A 14,221-nucleotide genomic window follows, 5' to 3' on the forward strand; every position below is an offset into this window, starting at 1 on the left:
TGTAATTTTCTTTCTTAACAGTAGTGACACAAACCCATTGTCCCTTCTTGCTTAAATCTGTGCAACATCTAACCAAGAACTTCACCATTAATATATTTGATATTTTTGATATTCTTCTCATTAGTGGATAATGACTTCCTATAAACAACAAGTACAAAACAGTAAAAACAAGATCTTATGATTTACTGTAAACAAAAACTACAAAAGTTTGGAAACAAGACCAGAGTAACTCACTTTAAAAGTAAAAATAAAGTAAATAATAGGGTAAAAGTATTTCAACTAATAAATCTGAAGGTACTCTGTTGTCATTTGAGGCTTACCAAGAATGCAACAAAACATGTATAAAGCAGTTCAGTTAGAAAAAAAAAAGTCACAATGAGAGAAAGGTTGCTGAGGAAAATAAAAAGAGTAACGTATTAAGATCAAAAAGCAAGGTCTTAGCCAGCAGGCAGAATACAATACCAAAGCTAAGATGGTAATTGGGGATAAAAAGTCAAATCAAATAAGTACATTCTTTAACTGACATTGGTGAAATGGTAGCATACTGTTTATAGCATTCAAGAAAGGCCAGATAAACTATTAAATTCCACAGGAGTGTCAATGCCTTCCATTCCCCAGTCAAACTAAAACCAAGCTACTCTCCCACTGAGATTAACTTTCTTGATTCCATCATATACATCAAGGGAAACAGCCTACAAACATCTCTGTACCACTAACATAGACCATCCCACATGACTCAGGTATGACAGTTTCCATCCTAAACACATAAAGAACTCATCATTTACAGAGACATGCAATGAACCAACAGGAACAAGTACTGAGTGGGGCGCCGCCAGGGTACAAGCAAGCCAAGCCTCTGCTTGGGGCCTCCCTTTAAAGGGGGGCCTCTCCAAGCTGGGCTGGCTGTCCTGTGACCCGTGGCCCCCAGTTTCCCCCTCTGTGTCACCTCGTCCCCGCTACCTCCTTCCCTGTGCTCCGTAGCCCCCTTCTGCAGTAAGTAACTCACATGGCCCCAATCCAGTGCTAAACCTCACCGCTCTCCTGCTGGGCTGGTTTGGTGCACCATCACCATGGTTACTACCTCTCATGATGTCAGAGGTGGCCACCGGTAGTAACCATGGTGACCGGAGCTGTGCCCGGCAGGTGAGCGGCGAGGTTTAGCGCTGGATCAGGGCCATGTGAGTTATTGCATATGGGGGGCAAGAAGCACAGGGAGGGATGGGGGAAGAGGTGACACAGAGGGAGAAGCCGGGGGCCACGGGGCACAGGTGAGGTGTCAAGGAGGCACAAGAGGTGACACAGATGGGGACAAGAGGTGACACAGAGGGGGACAAGAGATGACACAGGGGGACAAGAGGTGAGCAGGTGACACAGAGGGGGACAAGAGATGACACAGGGGGAACAGAGGTTACAAGAGATGACACAGAGGTAGACAAGAGGCGACACAGAGGGAGAAGCCGGGTGCCATGGGGCACTGGTGAGATGTCACGGGGCACAAGAGGTGACACAAATGGGGACAAGAGGTGACACAGAGGGGAACAAGAGATGACACAGTGGGAACAGAGGTAACAAGAGGTGATACAGAGGAGAACAAGAGATAACACAGAGGGAACAGAGGTGACAAGAGGTGACACAGATGGGGACAAGAGGTGACACAGAGGGGGGCAAGAGGTGACACAGAGGGGAACAGAGGTAGACAAGAGGTGACACAGAGGTAGACAAGAGGTGATACAGAGGAGAACAAGAGACGACACAGAGGGAACAGAAGTGACAAGAGGTGACACAGATGGGGACAAGAGGTGACACAGAGGGGGACAAGAGATGACACAGGGGGAACAGAGGTCACAAGAGGTGACACAGAGAGAACAGAGGTGACACAGATGGGGACAAGAGGTGACATAGAGGGGAACAAGAGGTGACATGGGGGGCAAAAGAGTCACAGGGGGACATAAGGTGACACAGAGGGGGACAAAATAGGAACAGGGGAACAAAGGTGACACAGGTTGACACAGGCAGCACAGCGTCTCGGTCTTGACAAAGCAGGGTGATGTCTGCAGAACCGGTAGCCTAGTCCACCCAGGACTATTGCTGATACCCTCCTTGCTCCTGATCCACTCCTGGGCCCATATGCAATTCACTTTTTCACCTGAGTTTTCACCTAGGAGATCATTTTTCACCTTCTATTTAAAATAACTTTCCAGCACTTTTCAATTAAAAAAGTACCGAAATGTAAATTAAAAAGTGATATCAAAATTATTTTGAGTATTTTCTTGCTTTCTGGTGGCTTAAAAAGCATTTTATTGACAAATTTAAAAATATCACCTTGGAGATAACTCAGGTAAAAAAGTGAATTGCATATGGGCCCTGGTCTCTATCTTATACCTGGGTGAAGTATATATACACTTTTATTGCACATTTATCTTTTTCTAGTAAGAAAGGTTTGAGCCATTAGAGTTTTGAACATTCATTTTAAAACATACACAGGAAAGATACATTTAAAAAATGTACACTGGTAAGAAAACCTATGAACTCACAATGATAACAATTTTCAACACCAAAGATCATGTCGTTCTTTTTCCATCGAAATACAACTAATAGCTGTAATGAAAGCTGAAAAACAAAGGGCTGCGTTGTTGTGTGCAACAAGTGTTATCTTTCGCATCCAGTGATCATTCATACAGTTGTCACTTGTGGTTGCTTGTGATAATTGGAAGTTTAGGATGATTACACTTGTTATGCGGAAAGATTTGAACACTTTTTATGAGGGAAATATTTTAAGGGTAGATCAAAGCCTGTGGTAAAATCCTGTGGTAAGAGAGGAAATAGAACCTAATGAATGGATTAAAGAAGTAATCCAAGAGGTAATTTACTGGGCAAAAATACCGAAATTGGAGTTTCTATAGCAACACCTCTAATGAATAGACAGTGCTAGAAACAGTTACCTTAGAAGGTATTATCGGAAAAAAAAATCATAAATACTGTACCTTATATGGTTTATTGAATGCAGCCCAATAACTCTTAGCAGTTGTTCATCCTAGCTCTTGAGGTGAATAGTTCATGGGCTTCCCCTTGTAATTAGTAGCACCCCCTTTACCAATGCAGGCCCAGCTTTAGGTTTTACAATGCCCTGAGCACAACATTACTTTGTCCCCCCCCCCCCCCCAAAAAAAAAAAATGATTACTTACACACAACACCAATGAATGAGCAACAATCTTGCACATTGGGACATATTCACGAAAAAGCAGTAAAATTGCAGAGTGCAGGAAGCATTGAGCAATTTCCAAACAACTTACGCCAGTTGTATATCACTCATTACTCTAGCAACATGCACATTACTTAGATAGCGTGGGCTGCGTTAATATGAAACTGGCATAAGTAAGACTGATTGTGCATGCCAATTTTATTGCTATGCAGTGAATTTACCCTAATGTGTTTTTGCTTACCCCACCCCTTGGAAACCGCTTACTAATGTGTTATTGTTGCTCCTACCCTCCACACAAGATGCTCTGATCTAGCCAAGACACATATCTACAATACATAGCACTAGTAAACCTAACTGTTGCTGTAATGATTGATGCATGATCTTTAAAGAAGACCTTTAACCAAGGATTGAACTTCATCCCAATCAGTAGCTGATACCCCCTTTCCAATGAGAAGTCTTTATCCTTTCCTCGAATAGATCGTCAGGGGGATCTGTGTGGCTGATATTGTGCTGAAACCTCTCCCATAGTGTGATGTCATGACCATGGCCATGACAGTTTCTGTTCTGTGAACTTTGTTGCATTGTGGGAAATAACGGCCAATTGCCAAACAACCAGTATCTCCCTCTGTGCATATGTATATCTATTAAAAAAACAACCTTTTAGCCTATCACATTGTTAGTGGAGTTGTTTATAAACAGTAGCAGTTGGTGCTGTGTAGTTTTTTTGCATATTTTACCAGAGCCTCTATTAAATATATGCCTTGCTGGATAAGTGAAGTGAACAGAGCTTACATGTGTATCTCTCTAGAATGATCTGTCCAAGAAGGCAGTTAATAAAGCTTGTAAAGGTGCCGTAGCTGGTATTCCCATGCAGTACATATTATAGCTCATACTGTACATACGATCTGCACAGTTCTTTGTTTACCTGCATTGTTCATCACCCACACCATCCATATTCAATTTTATACACAAACAAGAGACATGATCCTATGTGTTAAGCATGTGATCCATTTACACTGGCCAATTTCAACAGAGTGTGAGAGGAACGCACAGTTCGAACTGGCACAATTTTTTCAGAGCCTGCATACACCGTGGGTGCTCATGGAATCAGTGTAAGCCTATGGGAACAGACAGTTTCCCCCTCTATTCCTGATATACTCACCTGTCTTCTGTGTCTTTGGTCACCATACGGGTCCCCCACCCGCCCTGACCACTGCTGGGCTTGGTACTAAAGCTGCTTTTGGATTCCCAGCAGAACCATAGGGCTATCATTGGTTTGCAAAAGACCAATGGGAATCCTCTCTAGCACCAGGGAAGATTTTCATTGGTTCACTGAGTGATGGACCAATGACTATCCTGCCTGTTGTTAGGTAGGATTCACCTTGATCTAGCCAACAGTAGCCCTGTGTTAGCCGGAGCTCTGAGCTTACTGGCGGTTGTCCTCGAGCCAGCAGTGATGTCTGCAGCAGGAGGACTTCAGGGGCGAGAGAAGAGTGCTGGATGCACAATGGTGAGTAATGTAAATACACATGGGGGCGCAGCGTATTCCTTCAGGAAATGCTGAACACATCATTATAGTGTGTGTGTGAACCTCACCTTAGTTAACAGGAATCATGATTTTAGACCCTACTGTGTTCTCAAGAAAAAGGCCGGGAGGTATGGTGCTGTCGGCATAGGCATGCAGGGAAGCAGAACTGTAATACAGATGTCTAAATTGAAAAATACAATGCCAAATTAATACTTATAGTTTCACTAGACAGCATGGACCATTTGCAATTCACTTTTTCACTGGTTTTCTCCTAGGAGATCATTTTTCATCTTTTATTTAAAATAACTTTCCAGCACTTTTTAACTAAAAAAAAGTACAAAAACATAAATTAAAAAGCACTATCAAAATAATTTTGAGCATTTTCTTGCTTTCTGGAGGCTTAAAGAGACTCTGTAACGACAAAAAGATCCCCTGGGGGGTACTCACCTCGGGTGGGGGAAGCCTCAGGATCCTAATGAGGCTTCCCACGCCGTCCTCTGTCCCACGGAGGTCTCGCTGCAGCCCTCCGAACAGCCGGCGACTGTGCCGACTGTTCAATTCAATATTTACCTTTGCAGGCTCCAGCGGGGGCGCTGTGGCTGCTTTCGCTCCGAAGGAGGCGGAAATACCCGATCTCAGTCGGGTCCGCTCTACTGCGCAGGCGCCGGAGACTTGCGCCTGCGCAGTAGAGCGGACCCGACTGAGATCGGGTATTTCCGCCTCCTTCGGAGCGAAAGCAGCCAGAGCGCCTGCGCAGGAGCCTGCAAAGGTAAATATTACGTCACCGCTGTACGGAGGGCTACAGCGAGACCCCCGAGGGACGGCAGACGGCGTGGGAAGCCTCATTAGGATCCTGAGGCTTCCCCCATCCGAGGTGAGTACCCCCCAGGGGACGTTTTAACGTTACAGATTCTCTTTAAAAGGCATTTTATTGACGAGTTTAAAAATATCAACTAGAAGAAAACTCAGGAGAAAAAGTTACTTGCATATGGGCCTAATGTGTTTTTTGAGAATAAAACCATTTTGGCGGATCAGCTGATTTTGGAGCGCAGCTCTGAGAGCCGAGCGCTGAAACTGGGCACCCCATAGCAGCAATGCTCTGCTGCGCGGGGCACGTAGTGGTAATTTGGGGCTCTGGCGGCTGCCAGACCCCAAATTACATCTCCCTCCAATTTGCGACAAGTAGGAAGGGGAAAAGTATTTAACGCCGCCTCGGAGTTTAGGGGCAGCGGTTGAGAGCCGTCATTCGGCTCTCACTGCGCCGAACTGAGCGGCGCCAAAATAAGATGCACCCCCATTTTGAGGCTTACAGTTTCCTTGCATACAATTAAAGGGAACTCAGGTGTGCATTGGAAAGCAGTGTGACCACTACTGTATATCTATATATATAATAGAGTAAGTGCCTCAACCTTCGAGCAAGAAGAAGAAGTACTTTGCATGAGAAAATGTATGCGTGCTCAATCACCAAGTTTTAGGCTTCTTTTCCACGGACTGTTGAGCTGTGTGCTCAGCAAGCAGTTACCAGGCAGCAGCAAGCAGTTACCAGGCAGCAGTGAGCAGATACCAGGCAGCAACAAGCAGTTTCCAGGCAGCAGCAAGCTGTTACCAGGCAGTAGTGAGCAGTTGTAAGAGTTTGAGAGGCATGTTACTGCCTATCAACTGTCCGTGGAAAAGAGGCCTACCCTAGCAAGTCTGGCTTTGCAAATCTGGCCTAATTGGCTATTCATGAGGCAATGCTCATGCAAATATGCATTTGCTTTTGCATGCCAAACTATGCAGGGTCAAAAAACCAATACTGCAAAGCGGTCGCCCTGCTACATGCCAGTGATGAGCGAAAATGCAAAAATTTGTTTCGATAAATTTTTACCGAATTTTCGCCTAATTTCGTTTTGACAGGCAAATTTTCCATCTAATTTTTTCACGTTAATTTTCGCCTAAGGCCAGTCATTTTCGCATTACTTGCGTATGATTGCGGACATTTTCCACATAAGGGCATTAGCGCCCGCATACAGAGAAGTTTCTTGCGCATTATTGCGGGCATTTTTCCGCATAAACGTCCGCATAGATTGAATTTCCATGCAGATTATTGTGGACATTTTTCCGCATAAGGGCATAAGCATCCGCATACAATGAATTTTCGATGCTGGTCGAAAACACAAATATTTCTGAAGATTTTCGTGAAAATTCGCCAAAAAACGAAAACGGGATTTTTGAGGCGAAAATTCGCAAGCAACACTGCTACATGCTACATTAGCACTATCCAGGAGCGCCACAGGGAGGATTCCCAATGCCCCCCTTTTATACAACCGGGGGGACCACAGGGTCCCAGGCTCTCTCACTGCCTGGGAACCACAGCGACACCCCGGAGGGGGAGGCGCAGGCGACCCCCCCCAAGCGTGGCCAGCGTCGGGGAGAGCCGTCCACACCCACCTCCCAATATTAAAAACAGGCACTTACCTTAACGTCCATTGCGTTCTGCTACATGCGCATTAACTTGGGGGCACCACATGAGAAAGGAGTGAAGCATGGGTCACCCCGAGCTTTAGAGCTCAGGGCTGGCTCACATACAGCACTCCAGAGGGGGGGGGGGGGGGGGGAGGACAGGTGCAGACAACTCACTCCAGGGCTCACACCACCGGAGCAAGCCATCCACCACCTGCCTCCAAAGGATACAAACTGCAAAAAATGCTTTCCATGAGAAAATTAATGCGCATGTAGCAGAACGCAATGGACGTTAAGGTAAGTGCCTGTTTTTAATATTGGGAGGTGGGTGCAGACAGCTCTTCCTGGCGCTGGCCATGCTTGGGGGGGGGGTCGCCTGCGGCACCTAGCCTCCCCCTCCGGGGTGCCGCTGTGGTTCCCGCGGTCCCTCCGGTTGTATAAAAAGGGAGCATTGGGAATCCTCCCTGTGGCGCTCCTGGATAGTGCTAATGTAGCATGTAGCAGTGTTGCTTGCGAATTTTCGCCTAAGTCATTTTCGCATCGAAAATCCTGTTTTCGTTTTTTGGCGAATTTTCACGAAAATCTTCAGAAATATTTGTGTTTTCGACCAGCATCGAAAATTCATTGTATGCGGATGCTTATGCCCTTATGCGGAAAAATGTCCACAATAATCCGCATGGAAATATAGACTATGAATGTATTTTGTAGGTACTGATCTTTTGCAGGAACGGATCTTTTGCAGATAATGATCTTTTGAATGTGTACAGCAACTTTGTGTGCAGCATCTTGCAAATATTTCTATCCAATGGGGAGTGCAGCTCAATAGAATAGACTGTGTAGGTGTGGCTCTGATACTACATGGAAGGGGGTAAAATTGGTCTGTGATCTTTCATTTTTCCAAAGACTTTTATCTGATGTGTGTACCCACCTTTATTCTTTTTGCTTCAAGGTTGAGGCACGTACTCTATTAGATAGTTAGAAGATGCGGCGTATGCTACGACGCGGGACGGCTAGTAAGTCTTATTTTAAATATATTCATTCCTGATAAGTTCATTTATATATGTAACTATATGCCTGTGTGCATACTATAAAATCAATTTTACATAAACTGACCTGGGACATATGTTATCTCAGGACATGACATCTCAAATCTATTGTAAAGTAAATATGATTAGAGAGTTATGGTTTGTGGCAACACCATGCATCATATGGAGAAAAATATATCAGGTGCAGATTATAAAAATAGTATAAATAGAGTTGGGAGAGCTGCTGTAGTTGTTCTGATGTATTGTCATTTATTTCATACACTATATATATGCAAACACACTTTTCTTGGCTTTTCATTTTTTATGCATTTGCTTAGAATTCCTGCTTGATTTATGATATGGTTTTCCTGACTGCAACAGTGTAATTCATACTTCAAACACCATAGGTACATTTTTTTTAGAAATCTGTACACAGTCTTTGTTTGTTTTGATACTTTGGTGGTTAAGCATTACATTTTATTTTAGATTTCCTTTAAATACAGAAAATAGTTGACATTTAAACATATATAATGGCCACATATTCAATTCACTTTTTGATCTTCTGTTTAAAATAACTCTTTATCACTCTGCAAGTAGGTGAAAAGGTACTGTGAAAAAGTCAGTGAAAAAGTACTGTTACAAATATTTGTATTGCCCACTGGTGGCTTAATATCCATCTGTGGCTTGATAGTGTAATGGTTAAGGGCTCTGCCTCTGACACAGGGTCCAAATCTCAGCTCTTCTTGTTCAGTTAGGCTAGGTCCACACTAGGCACGGTTGCAGGACGGACACTGCAGTCCGGGATCAGTGGAAGATCAGGGAAAGTACCACCAGACTGCAAACTGATCAAAGTGCATCAGTTTTGCATCAGTTTCCGTTCAGTTTTTACGGACAGAAAACGTCTATACCATTAGGAAGGTAGTGGCAGGATTTTTTGGGCCAATAATAAAGTTCAGGCTGTTCGTTTTTCATCAGTTTTTGGTGCTATTTTGCCTGTGGAGATGGAGTTGCGTTTTCCCATTGCTTTTCACTACCCATCCGTGTATCCGTGGTCCGTGAAAATGCAGCAGGTCCAGACCTTCCGTTCAGGTTTTGAAAACGGGTCCGTGCAAACGCAGACGGATCCGTTTTTTTCTTGGGTGAGGATGGCTGCTATTTTTAACATTAGTATCCGGGACTCCGTTTTTCATCAGGGCTGAAAAACCCCGCCACGGATACATTTCCGGACCTAGTGTGGACTAGGTCTAAGCCAGCACCTATTCAAATAGGAGACCTTGGGCAAGACTCCCTCCCAAGTGCTCAAACCCACTAGCAGCTAATGCAAAGCTGTGGGAAATTTTTATAAAATCACATCACTCAAGTGGGATTACACCAATAGCATTACATTAGCAGGAGCTTTTTCTAATCACAAAGAGCTTAGAAAAGCACTCCTAGTGGGTTCCAGGCCTTACACTGCTACTGCCTATAGAGCGCGTCCTAGTGGCTGCAGCTCTGGTACTTTGAGCCCGTCAGGAGAAAAGCGCGATATAAGTGTTTTTGTCTTAAAAGGGATTTTATTGGCAAGGCATAAAAATATCACCTAGGAAAAAAATTCCCTTGTGTTTTCTCCTAGGAGATAACTTTTAATCTTATCTTTACAATAACTTTTCAGAAATCAGCAATTTAAAAATTACCAAAAAATAGGTGAAAAAGTACTAGCAAAATGATTTGGAGTACTTTCTGGTGGTTTGCTGGTGGTTTAAAAAGTATTTTATTGACAAATTGTAAAAAAAAATATCACCCATGAGAAAACTAAGGAGAAAAAATTACCCTTATTCGATTCACTTTTTTCATAAGTATATTTGTGATTATATTTTCACACTTATCAATAGGAAGTTTTTAAATCACCATCAAAATAAAAATATTTTAACAATATTTTTCACCTACTTTTTGGCAGTACCTATTTACCTACTTGCAGAGTACATTAGGTGTTTAATTGAAGAGTGCTGAAAAGTTATTTAAAACAGAAGATGAAAAATTGTCTCCTAATGGAAAACGTAGAGAAAAAGTGAATTAAATAAGGGCCCATATGTAGTTCACTTTTTCTCCTCGGTTTTCACCTAGGAGATATTTTCACACCTTTTCAATAATGCCTTTAAACCAGCAAACAAGAAAATACTAAAAATAATTTGGAAAGTATTTCTTCACCTACTTTTGGGTAGCTTTTCAATTGCAAAATGTGAAAAGTTATTTTAAAGAAAATATAAAAACAATCACCTAGAAAATAACTCAGAAGAAAAAGTGAGTTGCATATGGGGCCTTGCATCTTCTGATTATTTCTCCACATAATAATGTAATACTCTCGTTGTAGTAGCATCACACTCTTTGCCTATGGTTTAGAGACATTTGAATGGGGTGGCTTCATAATGCTGTTGAACAAACAGTTACTGGGGTTCTATAGTCATGTGACAAGCAGTGCAGGGAGAGAAGAGATTAACCTGACAGAATCAAGTAAAATTACACAGAAAGAATACCTTGCAAGGCAAATAAAGACAAATGGAGGTTACTTTTTGGTAGATCCTATATCTCTATGTAGATATTTGAGCAAAGGGCCTTTGGGTTCCTTTTAGTCAACTATATGACATCATGAAAGACCTGTTCTTTGAAATCACTCTTTGTTCTAACCAAGCTGATAAATAAAAAAAATGGAGATTTAGGCTTTAGGGGTCCTCTCCTCATGAACAACCAGCAGGACAGAATTGAAAGCTCGCCATACATTATTCAATTTTCACTCGATTTTGCTTTTGATTGTCATCTGATCAATATTATAGTCATTATCAAAATTGAATATTTTACAACCAACCAAACACCAACATTGCGGAATAATTTTTTGATTTATCAATTTAAATCCACTGCAATCCATGTTCCACTAAATGTTTTGTTTAAATTAATGTCTAATTGGGAAAAGACAGCCGTAGTGCGACCCATGGAGGAAGATGACCTGGAACTTCTGGGATTCTCACGGAAGTCACAAGGTGCAACAATATGTGTATGTTCATCCACTCTCCCAATTTCATGAAGTGTGCTAGCCCCAGGATCAAAGAAGTGTGATAAAGTTGTGGAGAAAGACAGAGATTATGCCAAATATATGAGCTGCACTACCAATTAGTAAATGCAAAAAGCTTTTTGAACATTTGGACACAATCTAAAATCATTTAAAAGTGCGCATTGCACAACAAACAATACTCCATAACACAAACATGTGTGGAAAATACAACATTTACAAGTGCCTCGTCTCAAATTTACTCAATAACCTTGTACACTGTATACAATAAACAGAGGCGCAAAAAGTATAAGATTCGATTAAATGAGCTTAAAAACCAACTTAAATGGCAAAATTGAAGGAGGAAGTGGTGGTCTTACCTCCCTCAAGCAGACACGACAACGACTGCGATTCAGACAGTCAAACACATTTATTAGGAACTCCAAAAAGAAATGCAACGCGTTTCGCAGGTTCAACCCCGCTTCATCGGGCAATATAGGGAGGAGTATCAAACAATCTGCACAAGGATTCAAATTAAGCGCCTCAGAGGCGCATTTCTTTTTGGAGTTCCTAATAAATGTGTTTGACTGTCTGAATCGCAGTCGTTGTCGTGTCTGCTTGAGGGAGGTAAGACCACCACTTCCTCCTTCAATTTTGCCATTTAAGTTGGTTTTTAAGCTCATTTAATCTAATCTTATACTTTAGGCGCCTCTGTTCATTGTATACAATTTTGAGTCCACCCTTGGTGGAGGGTTGCTACCCTTTCTTCCTGTCTACAGAGAGCGACTTCTTAATCCTGGGTGGGGTCAGGACACTCTCCCCACCTGCTTTTACAGTGGTTGCCTGCTGGTGACCCTGACTTGTGAGTATTTAGCAATACAAACGTATTGCCACCTTGTCCAGTACGAATTACACTATTGGGGCTCTTGGTGTTCCCTGTTTGTACACTGTATAATTCACCATCTGGGTTTAAAAATTGAGCCCAGGGTGGAAAATGAGGACCAGGATCCATGCAAATGAATGAATAAATAAAAGCTTAATGGTAATTAAGACACAGGTATAATAGACAGTAATATAGGGCCCAGGCATTACCAATAAAATGTGTGGCATACATACATATCTCTGGACAAGGTCCTCAAAGTGCAGTCAGGAGCAGCCAAGTGGAAATGGTGGAGAGAGGCACACAAAGTGGGACTCTGTGTCTTAATTACCATTAGGCTTTTATTTATGTATTTATTTATTCATTCATTTGCATGCATGTGGGTTCTCATTTTCCATACTGGGCTCAATTTTTGAATCTAGATGGTGAATTATACAGCATACAGGGTTATTAAGTATATTTTGGAGGTGAGGCACTTGTAATTATTGGATTTCTCACACATTTTGTGTTGTGGGGTGTTGTTTGTTGTGCAATGCTAAATGTTTTGAATGATTTTAGATTGTGTTCAAATGTACAATATACTTTTTGCCTTTACTAATTGGTGGTGCAGCTCATGTTTGGCAGGATCTCTCTCTTTCTCCACAACTTTATGGAAGTCACAGGGTAACGCACTTCAGTTTCTGCATTATCCAGACTACTCCTGTCACATTGTGCTGCATCGAAGGTAGTGTGTCATGTTCCATTGCCTGTAATGGCCATTGTGACAAGCCGCGGTAGGAAAGAGTACTGCAACGTGATGCAATGCGCTAAGTGTAAAAGGACCCTTAGGCCCCATTTATACTTAATCAGTTGGTATGTGTTTTTTTCCCTTCTCCATAGCAGTGCATTATGAAAAATCTTTCAGTTAAAACATGTATGGTGTGAACTGAGCCATTGGGGAACATGGGCATCACTTTGAAAATCAGTTGTCCTTTCAGTTATAACTGAGAGCAACTGATTAAGTGTAAATGGGGCCTAAGTCAAAACAAACTTAAAATTTACAAAATACTACTTATTCGCTACAGATAAAGACATAAAAAATGATGAGAATCATAGATATTAGTTTAGCTTGTTAAACAGTTACATTGATAGAAACCTACAGGCATTACCAGTACAAATGTTGAATCTGGGCCTGTAAAGAAACTCCTTTTTGAGCTGAGTGGCAAAATATACATACTTTAGTCAGAGTCAGCCTCAGGCTCGAGAACAATACAGTCAGCCTGCACTTGGTCAAGAGGATCCCCCAATTAGTCTTTCGGCCACGCAATGGAGAGGATCATGGGGCCACTGTACACACGCTAGATTGTAGCATGCATACAATGCTTAATTGATCTTGCCTCCAGTAAAGGCTGCCTGGAACCAGCACTGGTGTACAGCAGAAAAAGGCTAATAGCATCCACTGTCCAGTTGTATATTCTGCTTGTTTACAATACTCATAAAAAATAATTGTGCACAAATACTTTCTGAGCTTTAAATGGCTCATGTTGCTGCTAAGTCAAATCTGTATAAGTAAAGCTCAACTCCATAGTGTTCCTCTATGGAAACAATAACAACTAGCCAGAAGAAAATACAGTTAGTTGCTTTTTCCTGATGCTAACATGGCTGCACGGGATAGATGACACTTGTACAGAAAACAGTCATCCAATTAAATGGCAAATGGCAGTAACCCATTGTCTGCACAAGGCTTTGAGTTTTTGTTCAGTTAGAAAGAGGAGTCATGAACAACCTGCGAGTTCACAAGACACATAAATACAATATTCACTGACATCCTCTTTTGAAAATCTTTTTAATCATCTAAAAATAAACTAAATAAAAAGCGATTTAAACACTTTTGTTCTATGATATCTGTAACAAAACCCAACCGCTATTGAAATTCACAATTTCACACTTTCTGAACAGCTGTGTGCTAGCAGATTTCATTTAAATTTTCATTTAAAAATCTGTCGGAGACATGTTGATGCTCAGCATAATTACTTTATTTGAATACCTTACTTACATGCACTAGCCACTGAGAAATGGCTCTAATTGTCTCCAAGCAGCTCAATTATTTGTATATACAGTTGGCAAGCTGTCCACTTAAAA

The 14,221-nt window shown here is 42.0% G+C and overlaps 1 long non-coding RNA gene across 1 annotated transcript in view; it reads right to left on the reverse strand.

Moving 5' to 3' along the window:
• Positions 1-14,221, reverse strand: part of LOC137517604 (uncharacterized) — a 90,027-nt gene that overhangs the window by 24,802 nt on the left and 51,004 nt on the right. The gene's annotated exons all lie outside the window — the stretch shown is intronic.

This window comes from Hyperolius riggenbachi, chromosome 5 (assembly GCF_040937935.1).
Source record: "Hyperolius riggenbachi isolate aHypRig1 chromosome 5, aHypRig1.pri, whole genome shotgun sequence".
NCBI lineage: Eukaryota > Metazoa > Chordata > Amphibia > Anura > Hyperoliidae > Hyperolius > Hyperolius riggenbachi.